At 41.7% G+C, this 22,638-nt stretch overlaps 1 protein-coding gene across 2 annotated transcripts in view; it reads right to left on the reverse strand.

Annotated features, from left to right (window-relative positions):
- DAAM2 (dishevelled associated activator of morphogenesis 2) overlaps positions 1-22,638 on the reverse strand; it is a 204,899-nt gene that overhangs the window by 167,044 nt on the left and 15,217 nt on the right. The window contains exon 2 of one of the 2 annotated variants that reach the window (XM_059467440.1): positions 19,436-19,562. The gene's annotated coding sequence lies outside the window, so the exon portion shown is untranslated. Of the gene's footprint in view, positions 1-8,507; positions 8,744-19,435; positions 19,563-22,638 lie in introns of those variants that run through there. The other variant, XM_059467439.1, reaches the window with a different exon arrangement.

A 22,638-nucleotide genomic window follows, 5' to 3' on the forward strand; every position in this document is an offset into this window, starting at 1 on the left:
ATTTGGATCATAAGGGAAACAGAAATAAAGTCCTGTGATATCTATGATCACCTGCAAGAAGCAGGATGGAGGTGAACCTTCCCACCTACCATACAATCAGTTGACTACATTGTTAGAATTATCTTCACTGACCTGCATCCAGGGGTTAAAGCTGTCAAAAGAACTGTAAAAAGAGGTAAATAAGTGATAAAATTAACAAAGAAAATAATGCAGGAAGAATTCAAGTGAAACAAAGAAGTTTCATAGCTGAGAAACATGTGGATGGGTATAGAAATGATCACCTGTCTTTTTCAGACTTTACCGAAGTTTTCCTGGAAAGAAGTCCTTGAAAGCATTAAAAAGAGTCAGCAGGGAGAAACCTCTTCACATTCTCTTTCTATATTGAAAAGCCCAGGATAATACAGCCCTATTCTACACACAGGAAAACACTAAACACATGAAGCTGAACAAGCATGAAAAATACAGCACTGTAACGTAAGAAATCATCTGTGAACTCTCCTGCAGCACATCAAACATGAGGTATTCATTCATTCCCACAAACGGAGTCAGTGTTGATCTATAAGCTGCAGCACAATATTACACATTTCAGTTTCATGATAAGCTGCTGCTCCGTATTACACATTTCAGTTTCATGCATTTAAGCCAGACAAACATTCCCAGGGAATTGAAAGAACCCGCTACAGTGAATTGTGGTTCTATTTTGGATCATATCATAGCATAACAAATCACAGTTTCAGACACTGGGATAAGGGGCTCAATAAAGCCAGTAGCATGATAACTTCATGTATATCCCTTCCACACATGCAGCCATGTGTAGAATCAAATCCACCTCAGGCCTTTCAAACCATACAACTACAAAGTAATGATCACTGTCATACCTGCATATATCCATTATTCATCAACATATATATTCTTAAATACACATCATTTATTACATACTGTTGTACAGCAGTAGCTATCTAACCCTGTCCACACACATCAACGCTGTTTACCATATCTGATCTCTCATATTTGAAAAAAGCAGAGAACAGAAGTGTTTAATGCAGCAGTTCTTTTGGTGGTGCTGGTTTGTTCTGCTGATTTTTCATTTATGTCCCATACAAAGTGGTCCTCAGAAGCAGAGTCCCTATACTGGATCAATGTCATCTATATGTATTTCATAACCCCCCAGCTCCCTGTGACTGCTGTCCCACAAGAAATTCTGAGGGCTGAGAATGATTCACTGCTCCCCTGTTGGTCTAGCAGATTTTTGGTGTCAAAGAGATTCGTAAATTAAGTAAGGAAGGAAAAAAAAGCCATAACTTAAAGACTGAATTGGAAAAATAGTCATATTGCAGGCACCCTGTGCTAGAACTTTATTACTGTTGATCTTCCCTCTGGTTCCCAAAGAAATCATGTTAAAACATGCAAGAGCACTAAAAATGAGGTTTTTTTATTAAAACACCTTACAGCACCTTGTACAGATTAGCAAATTCTTCTGAAATATGAAAAGATTTCTGTTAATCACTGCGCAAAGATGGGAGACAAGACTTCCAAGAGAGTGCAAATATTTCTGAGGTACGAGATGCTATATTTTCCTAAAGAATTTTGCACATTAGATGCCTGACTATTCATGTCATTTTGTTCTCAAGCTGAGAAACTGAAAATTTCTCTCTGAGCTATTTTGATTGACTGGGCCTTGGGACATGAAGTCAAAGTAGCAAGCATGACTATAAGTCTCCAAACTTTCACAGCCATTTTCTCGTCATCCCTATTGTGCTCAAAGTTGAAGCACTGTAGTAGTTTCATTCCCTCCACCTAATTAAGTTGCATTGAAAAAGTAAATGAAACTGGGGAAAAACAGCTTCTCTAGAGTATGTTTTCATTTTTCCATTTTAATTTCACCTACAAGTCAGCCACCTTAAACATGACATTGGATGGTTGGCAAAAGCATCACATTATTGCTTAAAACCTAACATCACTACAAGTCCTTGTTTGTTTTGGGGTATTTTCTTAAGTGGAAAAAAAGAAAGAAAAAAAAGGGTTTTCAATATAAATAAATCCCTGAAGGACTTCCAACCAAAATGCTTTTAGTATTAGACGATGAAAGAACTGTTAGGGAAGTGAACAAGAAACAGGAAGTTGGAACTACCTAGCCAAGTTTCACTCTATAACCTGAGTAGTGTGCCATTAAAAAAAAACCAGCACAAAGAGGGAAAAACAGCTTCCAGTACAAATATATACTTTTATGATCAAGTTCTCCATAGACAGAAATTTAATTTTTTCCTTGAGAACATGATTAAAAGACAGTCATTGTTTAAAACTCCGGGAAAGGGGAAGCAGACATATATACAAACATAAAAATATAAAGTTTGCATAATATTGAAAACAGTATCTCTTTTTAAAAAATACAATATCTTGCCAAAAGGTTTAGTCCACACTTCAGTTACTACACATCATTGCAGGTAATACAACAAACCCTGTGGCACTGTCCCACAGAGACGTTCTGTCCCTGAAAGAAACCATCTGTAGTTCAGAAGCTTTGATTTCTAGATGAGCTTAATGCAAAATCTCACATGAAACTTTCCAAAGGGCCTCTGAATCAGGAAAAGAATATAGAGCCTAAAAACACAAGGCTTGTATAATGCAAGTGGAGTACTGAAAAACCACATTCAATTGAATGATTCACAGGGCTGGTAATGGAATACAATATGTCCTTCTACCAGGTCACTAGGCTGAATCCATTCTGGATGATGACCAAAAACCACTCCCATTTGATTACTGCTCATGTGAAATGAATTGATCAAGGCTGTCCTGATAAGCGAGCAAGTTTGTCACTTGAAACAAAATGATCCACAGGGATTTCTGTCAGCAAAACCTAATGAGATTCAAGAAGAAGCCATCTCAAAATCTAAACAGTTGACTCATTGTCAGGTATCTGACACTGCTGGCCAAAAATAAAAAATACAAAAGTACAAAAAGAAGTTGAACAGAAAGATGCCAAATGATAAATGTCGGGTTTGATCCACTGACTGACCCAAAACATACAACTAGAGAGCAGCACTGGGGAAGGTGACTCAGCCATGGTTCAAGGTACCACTTATTCTGTGACTGAACAAGGAGACTGCTGTCTTCCAAATCTGTCAGTTTAACAGCTTTCACCCAAAAAAATTAATTTTACCTTCTTAAAAGCAAAGCAAAAAAAATCTAGCTCACCAGTAAAGTTGTCCAAGATTTTTTGAAGATCATAATCCTTCAGCTTACTGGGATCTGTACTTAATGGACAGATAGGGTGCCAAGAGGTAGTTCAGCCCCAGCTGCCAGTGCACCCTTCTATTCCAGCAAAGCCAGCTTCCTGCCTTTTAGCACACACAAATTTGGCACATTTAATCAAGTAAGTGTTCACTTTAATAAAGTATCAAATTGCCAGAAAAAATATTTTGCTTGCCTACCAAAAGATAAAAATTGAGCCTTTAGCATGTTTTCTTAGGAAAAAAAAAAAGACAACAAAAATGTTGCCATCTTAAGGCAAACACGAAAGCTTTTACTTTATTTTGGGTCTGTTTCAGCTACTGTAAGATGTACTAAAACAAACAAACTCCTCCATCCACCTCTGTAACCCTGCATCAAGTCCTGAACCTAAGAGTATATGATAATTTCCAGTGTGCTGTCACATGAGAGTGAAGCACTGGTGTGGGCATGCACATACATGCACACAAACACACACACTATTTATAAACCCACTGCTGTAAGGGATTTGGCGTTTATTTTTTTAATTAACTGCAAATGATAACACAAGAGCTTTTCATCTGGCATGAGCTTGGATTTCATCAGCTGCTGGAAAAGATTCTCGTGGAGAAATAAAATTACAGTGTTTCTTCATGTACTTTCCATGGATTTCAAAATAAACAGAAGTATATGGTCATGCCAGTTAATAAAGAGATGTAGGTAAAGTTACAGATACATCTTGATACACACCCAGAAAGAGGCTGCAGAGCTAGACATGCACAACACAGCATATTGGCTAAATGACAAAACACCCAGGTGAGAAAAAAAGTGAAGCCCAAGTGAAAAGAACTTGGGGCAGGGCATTGAGAATGCAGGGCATTGAGAACTTGGGGAAGTTCAGTTGCAAAGAGTGCCATGAGCCTTCCTGCTGCCCAGGATATTACATTATACACAACGTGGCATAAAGAGATTTCATTGTTTGATGCTCCTTCTGCCCATACACCTTTCTCACCATGACACATTTCTCAAATGGAAAAATGTGTGACAGCAGGAAACTAAAAGTGATGCAGATGACTTCAGAACTCCTTTTAATCTCTGCTCCATTTCAAAAGTCATAAGCTGCACTGTGAATCAGCTCCATGCCACACCCCACCCCATTCCCTCCACAAAGGGACCATTTGACAAGATGGTAAAAATCAGCCCTGAGTATAAAACTTAATTCTTTGCCTCCAATGAAGGCACTGAGAAGTGCAGCCCTTACTAAATAACAGCACTGACAGCTGCCACCTTGATTTTTCCTTCTCATATGGAACCTTTACAATCCATGGTCTCTTGACTTTATGAAAAAGGAGGACAGAGAAATCTCAGCAGTACCTTATTTGGTCCTTAGAAATCTAAAAATTCCTACCGCTTTTCCTCATTTCATGCTACAAAACACATCAACTTGCTACATACTTTTGCCAAATGCTCACAGGATTATTTCACAGGTCTCAGGGTGTAGCATAAAGAACAAAAGGGATTTTACCACTGCTTGATTTACTGGCTGGCAAGGTCAATGCAGTATTTAAATGTGATAATTTAATGATACATTCAGTCACTACCATGTCTTTGAAAGCACAATCAAAGTGGTAGAGTGTCTAAAAATGTTTAAAGACCTCTTGTTTATTATTTTTACATTTAAGAAATAATACTCTCAACAACAGATTTAGATTAAAGAGAGATTGAAATTTTCAAGGATTCGATTAATCTGGTGAAAAAGAAAAGAACTCTGGAATTACATATAACAAAAGGAAGATCTCAGTCATCAATTGTCTCAGGCATGAAATGGTAGATGTACATATTTGAATTTGTACATATGTTCATATATAAAAATAAATTAATTCTTTGGAGGATGCTTATCCACATAATTATTGACAGATCTGACATAGTCCCCCTGAGATAGTCAAGACTAGCTACACAGAGGTATCTACTTCACTGAAAATATTCTTTGGGGAACACATTCCTGCATTAATTCCCTTTCATATCCACCTTCAGAGCTATTAAATCTTATTTACTTTCCTTCATATTCTGTGCAAGCTAACATGTTTTGATCTTGCACAGGACAACATCTTGAGAGGTCTCCACTTATACAGATAAACTTGTCCCACGTGTAATGGAAAATGTGGCATGCCAAAAGCTGAAGTAGAGACAGACAAATCAGACATAAAACCACACCTATCACTGCTCAGTATAAAAAACTACAAAATCTCTTCTTGAAGAAAAGAGTAAGTTACTATGTTAACAGCACAGTCAGTCTTTGATATGAAACTGGGGTTTTAAGTTGGGGTCCTGGTTCTGTTATGTAAAGCAGAAAGAGGCTTTACCTGCCACAAAGAACAAGGCCAGATTCACCACAGCTGTGTGAGCACCAACAAGCCTTCATAACCTGTGGTAACATCCAGCACTTCATAAGGCTGGAAACATTCTAAGAGAAAGCATTTTGCAGTAGGCTTCATCAAGTAAACTATTATAAGATGCTCAAAGATTAATTAACCTGAAGCTCTGAGAAACAATGACATGAACATTATATTAAAAATCAAGCTGACAGCAATTTGTTGAGTAATCATGAGTCTTGCTCTGGCTGAATTCACTTAGCAGAGTTACTCTCAATGTAAGCAAGTAGTAGACAAGTGCTCCAATGGCAGTCACAGAATTTATAGCACTGCCAGCCTGCTAAGTATCGACTGGCAGGTAAAAGGATTAGTGGTCTCTAATGGGAAAAGCTATTCAAGGAAGATCCATTTCTTTAATTTAGCATAAATACAGGTGGAGGATCCCTTTACATTTTAAGTATCACATGCATGTGTCATATTGAGCTAATGTTTTGGAAACTCTGCAGGAGTTAACTGTATGACCTAAGCATCAGCCACAGACAGACTTATAAGGTTGACTCCCAGGTACAAAGTAACTCTAAGCAAAACACCTGGGAGCAAAATAAAACAAATATTGAAGTGAATTTCCAAACAACACAATAAAAAATCAGATCTGTCACATCATACTATCTTCTCCATTTGTGAAGAAAACATTTTAATTTGAAATATAGGCAATTAGGAGAATTAAACTGAAACAACTACAGTTACCACACTAAATGTAATGCAGACAAATAGTGGTGAGATGCAACTTTTAAGAGCTTAGCTGACATCAGCGATGGTGGAGGAGACACTTTGAATGCATAAATTAGCCTCCTACAAAGGCAAGCACCTGCTAGGTTCAAATGTGCCTCAGAGTGTCTGATAGTGCTATCATTCTCAATGAACGTGCAATCTGCTTGAAGGGAAGTGAAAAAGATTCCTCAATAAGTTACTGAGGCAGTAGTCAGACAGACATCTGACTAATGCCTGCTAGTTGAGAGAGGAACCAAAGAGGGGAATCTTTCCTCTGATGCAGTAAATAATTTTTACAGGTCATTCATACCTGGATGTCTAATAAAGCATAAGGAGTGTAAAGAAATGGCTGCTTTTTTCTTGAAAAACTACTAACATCACACAGATACACTGCGGCAAAATAAGTGTTTTATTCTCTCTTGCAGGTAAGAAAGTTGTCTTCTCTTCACATACTCCACTGATTCAGCAGAGGTAGCAGAACTCTAAATTTTTCAATGAGGCATAATAATTGGTAGTCAGAATGACTGTGTTCCACATGGTCATTCAGTTCTTTTAATCTGCTTTCCCCAGCATGTCTCACATTAAGGTCCCAAAACCTGCAAATCTTTCCACTCCACCGCAAGTGATTTGTAAGCAACAGGAATAGAGTCAGACAGAAAAGTCTTGTTCAAGGCACAACCAAAGCCCTGAGTCACAAAAGAAACACTAAGTTCTAACAGAGGCGGGATCAGAGGGGAAATTGACAGCTGTGGTCCTTCTCTACTCACAAGAGAGCTGCATTAGTTAAAATAATATCTTTATTCCTTTAAAGCCTTTGATTTAATAAACCCAAACTCCTACTCGACAAAGAATAATATTTTACACCCCAGGTGATACATAAGCAAGTATACACACACAAAGGTGTGAATAGATTATTGCTACATTTTCTCTTTGCATTGGGATTTCTATGAGGAAAGCTTTACACCTGGACAAGACCCTTTCCCCAAACTACTTGACAATATGCCGTTCAGTCATTAGGGTCTACAGTACAGTCTTCGTCACTTGCAGATCTCTAACCTCTGCTGTACATCTGTACTGGATACAAAGGATATGTTCCCATGTCAGATGCCCAATTCCAGCCTGCAACGTGATCAACACTGAGTGACAGTTCTTCCTCATCTTCCACACCACTACTGAAGTAACACTACTGTCAAGAGATTCCACCCTTTCCCTTCCCTTCTTGATCCAGTATGACTCCACAACACACTCCAGAAGAGATAACAAGGTCATAACCAGGCTCTAATATATTTCTCTTTGTAATTCAGATCATCTTGTACAACACAATCAAACAAAAAAAACTGCCCCCAAACCTTAAGGGAATGAAAATTAAAAGCATTGGCTGCTCCAGCTGCATGCTACGTACTATAGCTTCGCGCTCGTGTGAACAATTGCTGGTTTAATGGTTTAAAACCTCTCGCCTCCACTCGGTTTTCCCTTGGATTTCCAGCAGCGCCCCGCTCCAGGGAGGCTGATGCCGGGCGCAGCAACAGCGCCCTCTGTCCGCCACGGGGGAAATGGCACCTCCTGCCTCTGCCCTCCCAGAGCTCACGATGTAGTTATTTAAATTTAAACAAATATATACAACATTTGCCCGGCAATGCTTTGGCATGCAGGTTACACTGACAGCACAGTACTTAAAAGTTCCTTCTGCTTGCTGTACAAATCTCAGTGCGTTTAAGACTTCAACACGAGACTTGTGTTTACTCTGGAAAAGTAAATGACAAGCCAATATTTCAAGCTTCTTGAAAGTTGGGGTTTGTTTTGTTGGCTTTTTTTTGTTTCTTTCTTTCTTTCTTTTCTGAGATCTTTAATCATGTCCTAAGGAAAAGCCAATTACAACTCTTACTAGCTTTCTGTCCCCCAACATACAACAACACTTGCTGGTTTCTCCTTCCTCACTCCTGCAGCAAAGCTTCTATGTAGAAAGAGGATTTCAAAAATAGGAGCACAAACACTGACAAATCATCAAAGTTTTTTACACTTTTAATTTGCCTCCATGTTTTCCCAGCTGCTCTGCTTAAAAGTAAAAGAAGAAAAAAGCCTGCGAAGAACATTACAAATTAAGAAACTGGAAAGCTGCAGTTCCAAGGAAGAGGATGTGACTCTAGTTTGACTTACCAATTTCATCCAGATGTATATTTTCCTACTTGCTTTTTACAGCGGCTGAGCTCAGTGCTCAGGAACGTCCATCCCGTGTCAGGGAGCCGGGCAGAGCGCGGATCCCCACGCTGGATGCTGCCGAGCGAGCGGAGCTGGGGTGCCTGCTGCTCCTGCTGCTGCTGCTCCTGCTGCTGCTCCTGCTGCAGCTGCTGCTGCTCCTGCTACGTGCGCTCTCTCGGAGCCGGACCAGGAACTGCTTCCCATTCCCCAGCGCCGCTCCAGCGCTGCGGGCTGCGGGAGGCAGGGCCGGCCCCTGCTACTGTGCTGCGCTTTCTTAAAGGGCCCCGCGCCGGCCTGAGGGAGCGCCGGGCCGGGGCCGCCGCCGCTGCTCGGGGGCGCTGCGGGCGGCAGCCGGGGGGGCTCAGCGCCGCCGGGACCGAGACACGCTTTCCTGCAGCCCTGGGGAACAGCAGCCCTCTTCCCCGCAGCTATGCGCTCACGGCCTCCAGGTGTGGCCGGGTTCACCCTTGCCTGCCGTGGCGCTCCCCGCAAGGCCGGTCCCTGGGGTCCCCGGGCAGCGGGAGCAGCGTCCCGGCTGCGGCAGGGAGCACCGCCGGGAGCCCTTGGCAGCCTCCTGCTCCCTGACTGCCACTGCGGCACACTGTCCCCAAATCATTAGGGACGAGGGATTTCCCCTGGCACTCAGCTCAGTCTGACCTTCGGAGATTTTGTTCCCTGTAATGGAGAGGATATGATTTAACTGAATAAAAAGCCCTCATTTCCTAGTTTTTCCTCTCCATTCATTCTCCAGATAGCTTTAATCCCGTGTAAACCACTGTTTCTACCATGTTCGCTGATTTCTGACTTCACTTTTAACTGTATCTGATTTTAATAGCTAGATCAGTGTTGGGAAGTTGTCTGCCTCGGGTGTGTTGCTGTCTGCAGTGTAAGAAACCGCATTCTCTGTTAAATGGGAACACTGAAATTCAGAGATAGTAACACCATCTGCAAAATCTCTCTTTTCTTTTTTTTTTTACTCATGGAAATATATGGTTTGCTCTTTGTATGTGTAAGACATTCATTTTTGTTGCAATAACTGAACTCTCATGATGACAATACCAATCAACACATATCACAAGGCAAAGCCATATATATACACACACAGATATGTGTATCTTTAATGACATATCCAGAGAAAACAAGTTGCAGGGGGAAAATGCTGCCTTCAAACTTGCAGGCCAAACCAAACAAGATGAGGCCAAGTCACCACTGTCCTGTCCTCTCTGCCTTCATTTAAACCAATACACAATAAGCACAGAACAGGTAAAAACCTGCGTGCAAGCCACGGTGTCTTTCTGTTTCTTTGGTCCTATGGAGAAGAACATGGGTACAAACCAAAAATTGAATGCAACCATTTAAATTATAATGGCCATCACAAACAGGCTCAGTAGGTGCCCACTAACTCCTGGCATGTATACCTTCTGCCCTGTAAGCAAAGTAGCCATTTGGCCACATGACTAAATTACAATACTCAGCACTATGAGCCTTCTATGAAACCACAGGGATCCATCAGAGTTCCTCTAGTATGAGCTGTACTATGCTCCTGCCTTTCTCAGCATAAAGCCTGAGAAAGTTTTATATTATTTACATATGCAAACTACATGTGATGCATGGTAGAACAGATCTTAAAATTCCATCAGTCTTCCCCTCTGTTCACACATTCCCATTGGTCTTTTAATTCTCACTTGCCACTCATATCTCTAGCTAACACCTTTTTCATCTCTTCTTCTAAGTCCTTCCCCATTTACTCCCACTTTCCCTGTTCTGCATGCCACATAGTTCTGTAGCTGATCTCCACCTTCTGAGCTCCATCTAACTGCCTTCCTCCCTCCTCCTCACCTTGAACTTCTCAGTTTCTCATTGGAAGAGGAAAGCAGGCCTGAAAGGAGACCTGGGAATGATTAACCAGTTCCTTCTCTTGCATCCCTCTCTACAGCAAAGGTTCTGGAGACTGACACCTCTATCCAACCCTGGAAACTAACCTGCAGCAGCAAGCCAGGGCACAGGGGTTCGGTATGCTCACATTACCAAGGCTATCTCCTGCTCACAGGTCCACACTGAAGCATTTATTATGGCACAATGTAGCAAAGATAAATGGCCCTTGTCCACTAGTTAAAAGTTAATGAAACCCCCATCTTTAAGACAAAGCTGGCCATCCATTTGGTGCCGTAGCTAAGGTCATTCTGATATGTTCAAAGCAGGCAAGGTCTATCTATAAGACAACAGGGTAAGGTGCTGCAGTGGATGGGAAATTGAATGGCAAAGATACCAATGATGGAGAGAAACTGGGGGCTGGGGCAAAGCTAAAGTGATGCTCCGCTGCTCCACACGCACAAAACAAGAACATGCAAAACACCAGAAAGTGCCAGCAGGAAACAGGCTTGTGCCACTGTGAGAATGATCTCATCACCATAAATGTTAAGATAAAAAAGGAATTTCTGCAGTTCCTTACATATGTTGCTCCTTACTCTCCTCATAATCCCATGTGAAAGCTGGCCCCCTCTCACCGCAGCATCTGGATGTTCCATTGACAGAGCATTGTCTCATGGCTGCAGCACAACTCCTGTTTTCTATTACTGGCTGCAGGAGAAATGTGTGGTATATTAAACAAGGACATAGAATTTGAATTCTGATGCATGCTTCAATATTTAGTCACCAGTAAATGAAACTAGGTAATAACTGATTATTTCTGTGACTCTGTTCATTCAATTACAACGAGGTATATTAAATTCTGGTGTTACATAAATTCAATACTTGCATTAGTAACTGCTTGGAATAGACGTTTATGGTGAATCCAGTTTTTTATTATTAAATACTGAACTAGAGAAACCTCAGAGAAAAGTGAAAAGTGTTGCAGTTTGCAGAAATGTTTGATTCAGTGGAGCATTCCCCTTGCACAAGAAGTGACATTTAATAGGAAGTATTTTGGTGTCTTAGCTTATGGGGGACAGCAAAACCAAAAGTCCTGCCAAGGGTGCCAAAAAAGAAAAAGGTGTGTTTATCTCTCTGAACATTGTATCACATAATGTTTACTTTGCAAGGCAGCACAAACATACCTACAAAGGCAGGTCCTTCTCAATTTAGGAATAAAACTATTAAAGAAATCACCTATTTTCACAAGAATTTCTAGGTTCTGAAGACCAAGGTCAAAACCAAAGAAGCTGTAGTATTATTTATGTATAAGGACCCAGAATAGTTAGGAAAAGGGGAAAGGGACATAGAAAATCAAATAGTTTGCTACTCAAAACTGTATCCCTTTAAGAAGAGAGAAGCAAAAGCTTCTCTGAGATGTTGCTCCACCTCTGTAGATATGAAGTGTTTGTTAGATCCCTCATCAAAACAAAGGACACGGGTATATTAATCTAACAACAAAAGTGTCCATTGTGAGAGGGGAGCCAGTGCCAGGCTGCCTGCTCCATCTGACAGTGAGAGTAAACACCACGGCTCTGTGCGCTTGGCTGCCTGCCTTGCCTGACACCACCACCCTGCGCAGCCACAGGGTCAGCAGCTCGGTCACCACAGGGTACAGGACTAGCAGCACTTTCCTACCCTCACATCATCCCTGCAGTTTCTGAAATGCCACACAACATTTTGAGCATCCCTCCAGTGTGAAATACAGTATAGTAGTAATACTGCTATACACTGACGTTGGATGTAAGGTGGTGGTGGAGCCATCGCTATTGTCACTTACCAATGAACCACACAAAGTTCTGTCCCCTGTTGCTGAGGGGCTGAAATGAGGCATGTATAGTCAATACAACAGAAATGCATGTACATTTGTTTAGCTTATATAATCCTCCTAAAATTAATTTTAACTTTAGGCTGAAACCACACCGTCTGATCTAAAGGCTGGATTCTGCCCCTCACTGACTGCCAGATGAATAAGGACACTTCAGTTCTGGGGTACATGTGCATATATATATATGCTTTTTAGATTAAAGTTTTTCAATCCGAAAATAACCAACATATTTAATGTTGATATCATCACTTGATATCATCACTATCTTGTTGATACATCACTTTGAGAACCTGCCTTGAACTTTTAAAAAGTACAGATCTGGACAAAGCTCATCTGAAGTAACATTCATTATTATTTAAAATTTATAACTTGTAATGCCACAAGATTTTTTTTGCACTTGATGAACCATAATGTATGTACACAATTGTGCATGCATGTATGCATTTACACATGAGTATATTCAGGCAGATGTTTGAGGGAAACTGTGGCAGAGTTAACTTGCATCTGATTTATTGCTGGTGTTGTTGTTTTCCTGCAGCATTCTTCACACTGTGAAAGAATATGGTTTTGTAAGATGCCACTGCAAACCCAGCACAAGCATTTATTTTTGGTGATTTTATTTTCTCAATTTAAAAATTAGTTAAGAATAGATAAATCAATTTGTTCCTAGGAACTAAACCTTATCAGGTCTGTAAGAGTTGTGTAGTTAATGGAAGTTTTGGCATTCAGTATGAAGATAATTTCTTGAAAATGCCTGAAGTCAATGTACTAGTTATCAAGCTACTTCTACTAATTGTTCTTAAATGAAAAGATTGGGTTTCCCTTTCATAAAATGGCCCATACCAAAAAATTTAGGTCAACTAAAACTGCATTCAAATCTGTATCCATCATAATAAGATGGTGGACCTTTCTCAAGGCAGCACATTTCAATTTTCAACTTTTCCCCGTGTTTTTCCTGTGTTGTTTACAGCTCCTTGTAAATAACTAGGATTCCAACGACTCTATTGGCTTCTCAAGCCTGTTAAATACTTGTACCTGTATTGGTTAAGATGCAGTAAGTGGCCTGCACAAGTTGTGTACTGGCAGGGGGAAAAAGAAAAAGAAAAAGAAAAAGAAAAAGAAAAAGAAAAAGAAAAAGAAAAAGAAAAAGAAAAAGAAAAAGAAAAAGAAAAAGAAAAAGAAAAAGAAAAAGAAAAAGAAAAAGAAAAAAAAAAGAAAAAGAAAAAGAGAAAGAAAAAGGGGAGGGGGAGGGAAGGGAAAGGAAGGGAAGGGAAGGGAAGGGAAGGGAAGGGAAGGGAAGGGAAGGGAAGGGAAGGGAAGGGAAGGGAAGGGAAGGGAAGGGAAGGGAAGGGAAGGCAAGGCAAGGCAAGGCAAGGCAAGGCAAGGCAAGGCAAGGCAAGGCAAGGAAAGGCAAGGAAAGGCAAGGAAAGGAAAGGAAAGGAAAGGAAAGGAAAGGAAAGGAAAGGAAAGGAAAGGAAAGGAAAGGAAAGGAAAGGAGCATCAGTATTTGCTGCATCTTGGATAACAGCTATGGAAAGAGGAAAGGCATTTACTCTTCAGAAAGAAGAAGCTTAGGGCCTTTTAGAAAGTGAGTCGTCTTTACCTCAGCTGGAAGTAAAAAGAAAACAAATATGAAACTTTTAGGAGTTGTTTCTTTTCTCCCTGTAGTTTTGCTTGGTATATCTCAAACATCTTCAAAGTGAATCTCTATTTTTAGATAACAGCCCAACTGAAACCCACATCCCTGAAGGCAAGAGAGTCAGAATCAGCCAGAATTAGATTAAATTTCCTGCCACTAAAACTCTGATCATCTGTATGCAATTAAAGGTAGTTACCAGTCCCTGACAACTGTAAATATTTGTAGTCAGCAACTTCATCATGGTTTCATTTGCCTCCCTTGAAGAAATTTGTGTTGTGTTCACACTTAACACCTTATGACCATTTTGAACTTCTTTATGATATCTTGCACAGACCAGAGCTTTAGGAAAACAGTTGTTCAGCTGAATTTCATTTAGCAAATTAGAAGGCACTGATTTGTGCCCTCTAATTGCAATCTTCCTCTGTCTTCCCCATAATTTTTGATTGCTTCCTTCTATTCTGTATATATTTTCCCATCTTCCAGAGGAATAGTTTTTATTTTAAAAATTTTAAAAATTTTAAAATTTTTATTTTAAAAATGTTCTACCAAATGGTCACCTTACAGGAAGATGCAGTATGCAGGCAGGTGACCTTTATCACAAATATTATTATGAATATGTTGTTGTCTGCATTTCACTAATATGTGAACTAAGGTGACTGAGCTTGTCCCTAGGCAGCTGTTCCAGTAATGGTCTGCTTAGTGACATACTTCAATGTTTTTCATTTGAAGGATTTTTTTGCCTTTTTGAAAAAGAATCCAAGCTGATTAAGCTGCACTGCAACATAAATTTCCACTAGTAGAGCTTGGGCTCTGAATGATCAGGGGTTGTTTTCGTTTTTATTCTCCTGATATATGCACATGGACTTGTTTAGCTGCATAGAGGGGAGGGGCTTGAGGGCCTTTTTAAGTTTTGGAAGTGATTAGGAAATACCGGATGGTGTATTGACCATCATTCAATTAGCAATGATCTAAATCAACATGTCTTGTTCCAACCAAGAAAAGGGCATTAAAACAGTCAGAAGTAAAGCCAGTCTCCAGCTATGAGGACAGAGATCTCAGTGACTTCCAGGAAAAATCAAAGTGGTATCTATAAAAGGAACAGAGAAAAAAGGGAAAGGCTATTTTCCCTTCTTATTCTGATACAGGATCTAGGCCAGATCTTTCACTCTGGTTGACTACTGGTTGATACAAAACCAAAGTGAAACAGTAAATGTCAGTTTTTAAGCTGCCCTTATAACTCTGTGGTCTATAAGCTGACAGAGGCATGTAAAGACCCTAGTGCCAATAGAATAGCCTTGGGATTTTTAAAACGATACTTGGCTGCTATTGGATCCTGAGACAGCTGCTCAGCAGGCAGGGAACTCCAGCTAAATATCCTCCTTTCTGCAGAATTGGTGACTGAGCTGTTCAACTGCTCCTATTCTACCAAGAAATCTCACTTCCTTTGAAAATTATTTCAATATACCCAGCTCTGTGTTCTTTTAATTGCTTTGTAGCATCTCAGTGGAAAAAAAGTAGCTGGAGCAAAAAGCCCTGGTTCTATCAGTGATGCTGCACAGGGGAGCATTTACTGTGTATTCTTTGCAGAAGACCTAGAAGAATTAATTTCAGTTAGTGTGTCTTGCTAAACTCTGATTACTCATATTCTTGGAAGTTTACATGCAAAGTAATCAGCAGCACTGATCCCCTAGTAAGAAGCAGAAATCAATTAGAAAGGCAGTTGACCTTATTATAGCAATTAATTGCAAATGACATTTATTTTCAGTATTTGATAGCCAAGCTCTTTATTTTGGCTTTGGGGGCTTTGGTGCTTTAGTTTAGCTTGGGTTTGTGTTTTTGTTGGTTTCTTTCGCTTTGGGGTTTTTTGCCCTCCCTCTCTTATACTACTTTTAACCTGCCCTGATTTTTCTTAAACATAATTTTTATCACATGAAATCTGTCCTACTTTGTGACACACACTTTCCCAAAGGATACTTGACCTTCTTTACAGGAATTCCTGTATGCTTAGGAGTCCTGGAAATGGGACAATGTTCCTATGGAAAGGTGTCTCCTTACTTCTAGGCAAAGGATGCTGATTTGCTTTCTTGGAAATCTGCTTGACTGTGAGGGTGAGAGCAAGAGAGAAGAAAACTGTCTTTGTTGTACTTGGCAAGAGGGTTCATTTTACAGGGAATGTAGAGCACCCATGTTTCGGTGAGGTGCTAAGTAGCACATGCATGTTTACCAGAAGGCAGAGTTGCTCTGGAGACAAAAAATACATTTCTTTCTCTGTGAAGTAGTTGAGTGAAGAGGGGCACACCCAGGTTCTGCAAGCTTTAATTCCATCCTGGCAGTCTGAGCCGGAGGGAAACTTGGTGTATGCCAGGAGAGCAGCACATATTTAACTAGGTAATGGCCCTGATTCTGTGCAAGATGTTCCTGCACAGAGACTGAGCCCCTCAAACCATTGTTTGCTCCTGGACCACTGCACTGCCAGAGAAGAACCTGGTCACCTAGAGGGATGTTCCTAATCAGGAATTAATTAGTCGGTTTTTCAAAAGACTTCAAATATGTAAAATAATAATGTTTTAAAATTACAGGGAGCAAATCTGTATATTTTGAATACGTAACCACACACATATAGAAAACTGGAGCTGTGAGCCAAACATCATGTTTTGTTTCACGTGACAGAATCTGAATTTAGCACTTGTATTTTTTTGTATTGGTGTCTGTGAGGTTCTAACAGCTGTGGAAACTATTTAGGATATGACAGAGAGACAGTGTCATGCCTATGGAGACAACCACATGAAACTTACTGCTCAGTTCATCAGAAGGACGACGGAGCTTGAGCCCTGACTGCTGATTTACCACTGCCCTGCTCATTCACATCAGGCATCTTCCTAACTCAGCCACACTCCACACTCACACTGCACTCATGTAAATGCTGCTGCAGAGCTGGTGTCAGTAGGGAACTGGGTCACGAGACTTCACAGCCTTGCTTCACATAAAGTGCAAATACCATGGGAAGAAAAGGTTCACATTGTTTTGTCTCTGTAAATGACTGTTGCAAGGCTAAGAGAAAAAAATAAAAATGATACTGAAAATCATGAGACACTAGGTGAAATTAGGCTTCATAGACAAATTGGATGCAGAAATTCTTAATAGACCAAACCACTGAGGGAGGGAGGGAGGGAGGGAGGGAGGGAGGGAGGGAGGGAGGGAGGGAGGGAGGGAGGGAGGGAGGGAGGGAGGAAGGAAGTGGCGGAAGGAAGGAAGTGGCGGAAGGAAGGAAGTGGCGGAAGGAAGGAAGTGGCGGAAGGAAGTGGTGGAAGGAAGGAAGTGGCGGAAGGAAGGAAGTGGCGGAAGGAAGGAAGTGGCGGAAGGAAGTGGCGGAAGGAAGGAAGTGGCGGAAGGAAGTGGCGGAAGGAAGGAAGGAAGTGGCGGAAGGAAGTGGCGGAAGGAAGGAAGTGGCGGAAGGAAGGAAGTGGCGGAAGGAAGTGGCGGAAGGAAGGAAGTGGCGGAAGGAAGGAAGTGGCGGAAGGAAGGAAGGAAGTGGCGGAAGGAAGGAAGGAAGTGGCGGAAGGAAGGAAGTGGCGGAAGGAAGGAAGTGGCGGAAGGAAGTGGCGGAAGGAAGTGGCGGAAGGAAGGAAGTGGCGGAAGGAAGGAAGTGGCGGAAGGAAGGAAGTGGCGGAAGGAAGGAAGGAAGGAAGTGGCGGAAGGAAGGAAGTGGCGGAAGGAAGTGGCGGAAGGAAGTGGCGGAAGGAAGTGGCGGAAGGAAGTGGCGGAAGGAAGTGGCGGAAGGAAGTGGCGGAAGGAAGGAAGTGGCGGAAGGAAGGAAGGAAGTGGCGGAAGGAAGGAAGGAAGTGGCGGAAGGAAGGAAGTGGCGGAAGGAAGGAAGGAAGGAAGGAAGGAAGGAAGGAAGGAAGGAAGGAAGGAAGGAAGGAAGGAAGGAAGGAAGGAAGGAAGGAAGGAAGGAAGGAAGGAAGGAAGGAAGTGGCGGAAGGAAGGAAGGAAGGAAGTGGCGGAAGGAAGTGGCGGAAGGAAGGAAGTGGCGGAAGGAAGTGGCGGAAGGAAGTGGCGGAAGGAAGTGGCGGAAGGAAGGAAGGAAGTGGCGGAAGGAAGGAAGGAAGGAAGGAAGGAAGGAAGGAAGGAAGGAAGGAAGGAAGGAAGGAAGGAAGGAAGGAAGGAAGGAAGGAAGGAAGTGGCGGAAGGAAGGAAGGAAGTGGCGGAAGGAAGTGGCGGAAGGAAGTGGCGGAAGGAAGGAAGGAAGTGGCGGAAGGAAGGAAGGAAGTGGCGGAAGGAAGTGGCGGAAGGAAGGAAGTGGCGGAAGGAAGTGGCGGAAGGAAGTGGCGGAAGGAAGGAAGTGGCGGAAGGAAGTGGCGGAAGGAAGTGGCGGAAGGAAGGAAGTGGCGGAAGGAAGTGGCGGAAGGAAGTGGCGGAAGGAAGGAAGTGGCGGAAGGAAGTGGCGGAAGTGGCGGAAGGAAGTGGCGGAAGGAAGGAAGTGGCGGAAGGAAGGAAGTGGCGGAAGGAAGGAAGTGGCGGAAGGAAGGAAGGAAGTGGCGGAAGGAAGTGGCGGAAGGAAGGAAGTGGCGGAAGGAAGGAAGTGGCGGAAGGAAGGAAGTGGCGGAAGGAAGGAAGTGGCGGAAGGAAGGAAGGAAGTGGCGGAAGGAAGGAAGGAAGGAAGTGGCGGAAGGAAGGAAGGAAGGAAGTGGCGGAAGGAAGTGGCGGAAGGAAGTGGCGGAAGGAAGTGGCGGAAGGAAGGAAGTGGCGGAAGGAAGTGGCGGAAGGAAGTGGCGGAAGGAAGTGGCGGAAGGAAGGAAGTGGCGGAAGGAAGGAAGTGGCGGAAGGAAGGAAGTGGCGGAAGGAAGGAAGTGGCGGAAGGAAGGAAGGAAGGAAGGAAGGAAGGAAGGAAGGAAGGAAGGAAGGAAGGAAGGAAGGAAGGAAGGAAGGAAGGAAGGAAGGAAGGAAGGAAGGAAGGAAGGAAGGAAGGAAGGAAGGAAGGAAGGAAGGAAGGAAGTGGCGGAAGGAAGGAAGGAAGGAAGGAAGGAAGGAGCATAAAATGAAGGATGTTACTAAACTATCATTTCCAATAAGTCTATTTACTAACTTACAAGAAATGCCTCCAGTTTAGACTGTAATTAGAATCTAAACCAAGTTAATATGTTGGCCCTCAGACAGAGTAATATGACTAACTCTTGTAGTAGAGCCTAGATACCAGTTGTCTTCTGCTGAAATGGTGATGAGGTGAGGACACAGATCGGATTGGAGGTTACAATTTTTATGCCATTAGGATATGTGCTGCTTCTAAACACACTTTGTTTTTGCTTTACTGGGGCTTGTGAGGCCCTGTTTGCTGTAACTTTGCTCTAAAGTTGAAAAACCATCTTACCACCTCGAAGTATGCAGAAGGTTCCTCTTGCCTGGTGAATGTAGGACACATCATACATGTTTAAGAAAACAAAATGATAGCTATTTTTCCCCGTGGTATTCTGCTCCTCTTCCATTCCCCATATGCAAATCAGTACTAACCTGGATGATCTGAGATGTTTCTGACTCACTCCTCTCTCTCTCTCTCTCTGTAGGTCTCTGTTCAGTTCAGGTCCTCACTGTGTAGGAAGAGCCCCTCTTTGGCTGCTTTGACTGCAGAGATGGTAGTCTAGAGAAACAATTGCAAATAAATAGTTCTTTTTAGCTTTCTCTCAATATAAAAGGCATCTCCAATGTTTTTTCACTTTCAAATGAAATTACAGAAGAAATATGTATAGAGGTTCCTATATGGTCTCTTTTATTTTCAGTGCAGGAGTTGTCTTCACTGAAGCACTCAGCAGTGCTCTTAATATATGCTACAATCAAATCCAATATGCATATCTCACATTTTCCACTACATCTTCAACACTGATTGCAACTGCACTGCAGACAAATTAATTTGTTACTCTATACATTAACTTTGAGTATAGGGATCATAAGTGATCATTGATAAAGAAAAAGAAACACCTTTTTTCTGCACAAGTGTGATTAACATATAAAAGATGTTTTTCAGATGGTACAGAACTATCGGTGTTGTCTTCTTTCTATGAGATGCTCTAAACAGATGATTTCCAGGATTTATAAGGAAATCTGTTTTGAATTATTTGCTTTTATCATTCAGCTAATTTTCTTGTTGTTGGGTTTTTCATTAGTTTTTATTAAAGCCAAATGAGTGTGCTCCAGGACATTCCACAAATGCTGCTGTACTGCCACTTTAGGAAATACCATTAAGGTGACCTTTTCCTTGTTTGCTTCCCATGGTATTTAACTAAACTGCTTTAGGAGAAACATCATTAGAATTGTCAATTTCCCCATGTGTGCCTTAAGGTTATTCATAGAAACTGTATTCTTTGGGGGATAACAAAACCAGGGCTTTGATTTCCCTCATTAACCCCATGAAGTAACAGTATCAACTTTAACACAGGGCTATCAACATCAGCAAAATTCAGGCCACTCTGTCTCTCTCTCCTCTCTCCTAGCCCCTGTAAGTGTTTGATACTGGTGAAAGACGCCCCATTAGAATCACAAAAGAGTGAATTCCTCTACCCAACCTCGAACCGTATATAAGACAGGAAGAAATTCCCCACTCCACAAAAACTTTCCACCACAATTCCTGATTTTTGCTCTGGTATCACTTATTTTAAGATGTGGGACGGTCCATCACAAGTAGTACTTGGACCGAAATATTAGGTGCCAGCTACGATCACAATTCTTGAGCTGCTTTGACTCAGCCATAAGAAAAACAATTAGGTATCACAGAGCACAGAACAAATAAAGCTGGATGAGACCTCTTGCAATCATCTCCTCCAAACCTTGGGCTCAAAGAGGAGTACACTAGAGAAGGTTGCCTGGAGCCCCTCCAGTCGGGTTTTGAGTATCTCTGCATATGGAGCCTCCATAATGTCTTTTAGCAACTTGCTTCAGTGTTTTGATCACACACACATTAAATTATTATTCTTATGTTTAAATGGAATTTACTATGTTTCAGTTTGTGCCTATCAACTCTCATCCTGCCACTGGGCATCACAGAGAAGTCGTGATCCATCTTCTTTACTCCTCACATCAACAAGTATTCATATATACTGATAAGCAAGTATTCATATATACTGATAAGCAAGTCTCTCATTCTCTCCTCCTATGTCAGATATACCAGTCCTTTAACCATCTTTGCAGCCCCTTATTGAACTCTCTCCATATCTTTCTTGCCCTGCAGAACCCCAGAGCTCAACACAACACTCCAGATGTTGAGCAGAGAGAAAAGATAATTTGTTTTGACTTGCTGACAGTTTTGTTTATTGTCCAAGGCTGTTGTCTGCCACAGTGGTACATTCAGACTCAGGTTCTAGGTGTTGTCTACCTGAACTCTGGGTCATTTTGCACAAGGCTATTTTCCAACTGGTTGGCCTCAGCCTGTGATGCTGCATGAGGCTTTTCCTCCTCAGAAAAGGGCTTGGTATTTTCCTTTGTTGAATTCCATGAGACTCCTGTTGAGATGCCTCCAAACAACAGTATAACCATCTGGTCTATCAATTTTCTTCCCAGTTTTATGTTGTCAGCAAATTTGGTTAAGGTACAGTCAGTCCCATCACCCAGGCCATTCATGAAGATGTTAAACAGTTTTGTATCCCAGAACTAAACCTAGGATAATCTATTTGTGGGGCCTGCAGCTGATCTGTTTGCTGCTGACCACAACCTTTCTAGCCCAGCAGCTCAGCTAGCTACTAAGCCATGTCACTAATCACTTATCTAGCCCATAGTTCATCAGTTTGTCAATAAGGACATTATGTAAAAGTGTCAAAAGCCTTACCAAAGTCAAGATAAAGACCACCTACCAGTCTCTCCTTATCTCATCATAGAAGGCTATTTGGATGGTCAGGAATGATTTCTCCTTATGGATTTGTGCTGAGTACTTCTGTTCATATTCTTGTCCTTCATATGTTTGGAATTGGTTTCTAGGACAGTGTATTCCTTCACCTTTCTAGAGATTGAGAGGAGGCTCCCCACCCTGTCCAGACAACCTTTCTTGTCCCTCTTGAAGATAAAAATAACAACTACTTTCTTCCTGTCCTTAGGAATCACCCCCAGTGGCTATAACCTTTCAAAGCTAATCAAGAGTGGCTTCACATTGACATTAAACAGCTTCCTCAGCATTTTTGTGTGGTACCAGGTTTATTTGTGTGGTTACTTGTTTATTTGTACAGTTCAGTTAAATATTAACTAATCCAATTCTTATTAATCAAGGATGAGTGTTCCTTACTCCATACATAGTAGCTGACAGGTTGACAGGCACAGGATTTCTCAAGGTGAGTTCTTCCAGTGAAGATTACAGTGAAAAAGACTTGAGCATCTCATCCTTTTTTGTGTCCTTTGCCACCAGGTTCCCTAGACTATGCAACAGTGGGTCTGCTTTTTCCTTCTTCTTTCTTTTGCAATTGATCTCCCTTTAGACACCCTTTTTGTTGTCCTGTACGTCTCTTGACAGACTCAAGGCCAGGTAGGTCTTGGTTTTCCTTATCCCATCCCCACACATTCAGATAGTGACTCTACATTCCTTTCAAGCCACCTGACCATACTCCCACCTCTTGTAAAATTTCTTTTCTATTTAGTTAGAAGCTCTTTCCTTACCTACATGTGCCTCCTGACACTTTTGTTTCATTCCCTGCTCATCACAAGGAACTTGAGTTTAAAAGAGGTGATCCTTGAAA

The sequence above is a fragment of the Ammospiza nelsoni genome, chromosome 3 (genome assembly GCF_027579445.1).
Source record: "Ammospiza nelsoni isolate bAmmNel1 chromosome 3, bAmmNel1.pri, whole genome shotgun sequence".
NCBI lineage: Eukaryota > Metazoa > Chordata > Aves > Passeriformes > Passerellidae > Ammospiza > Ammospiza nelsoni.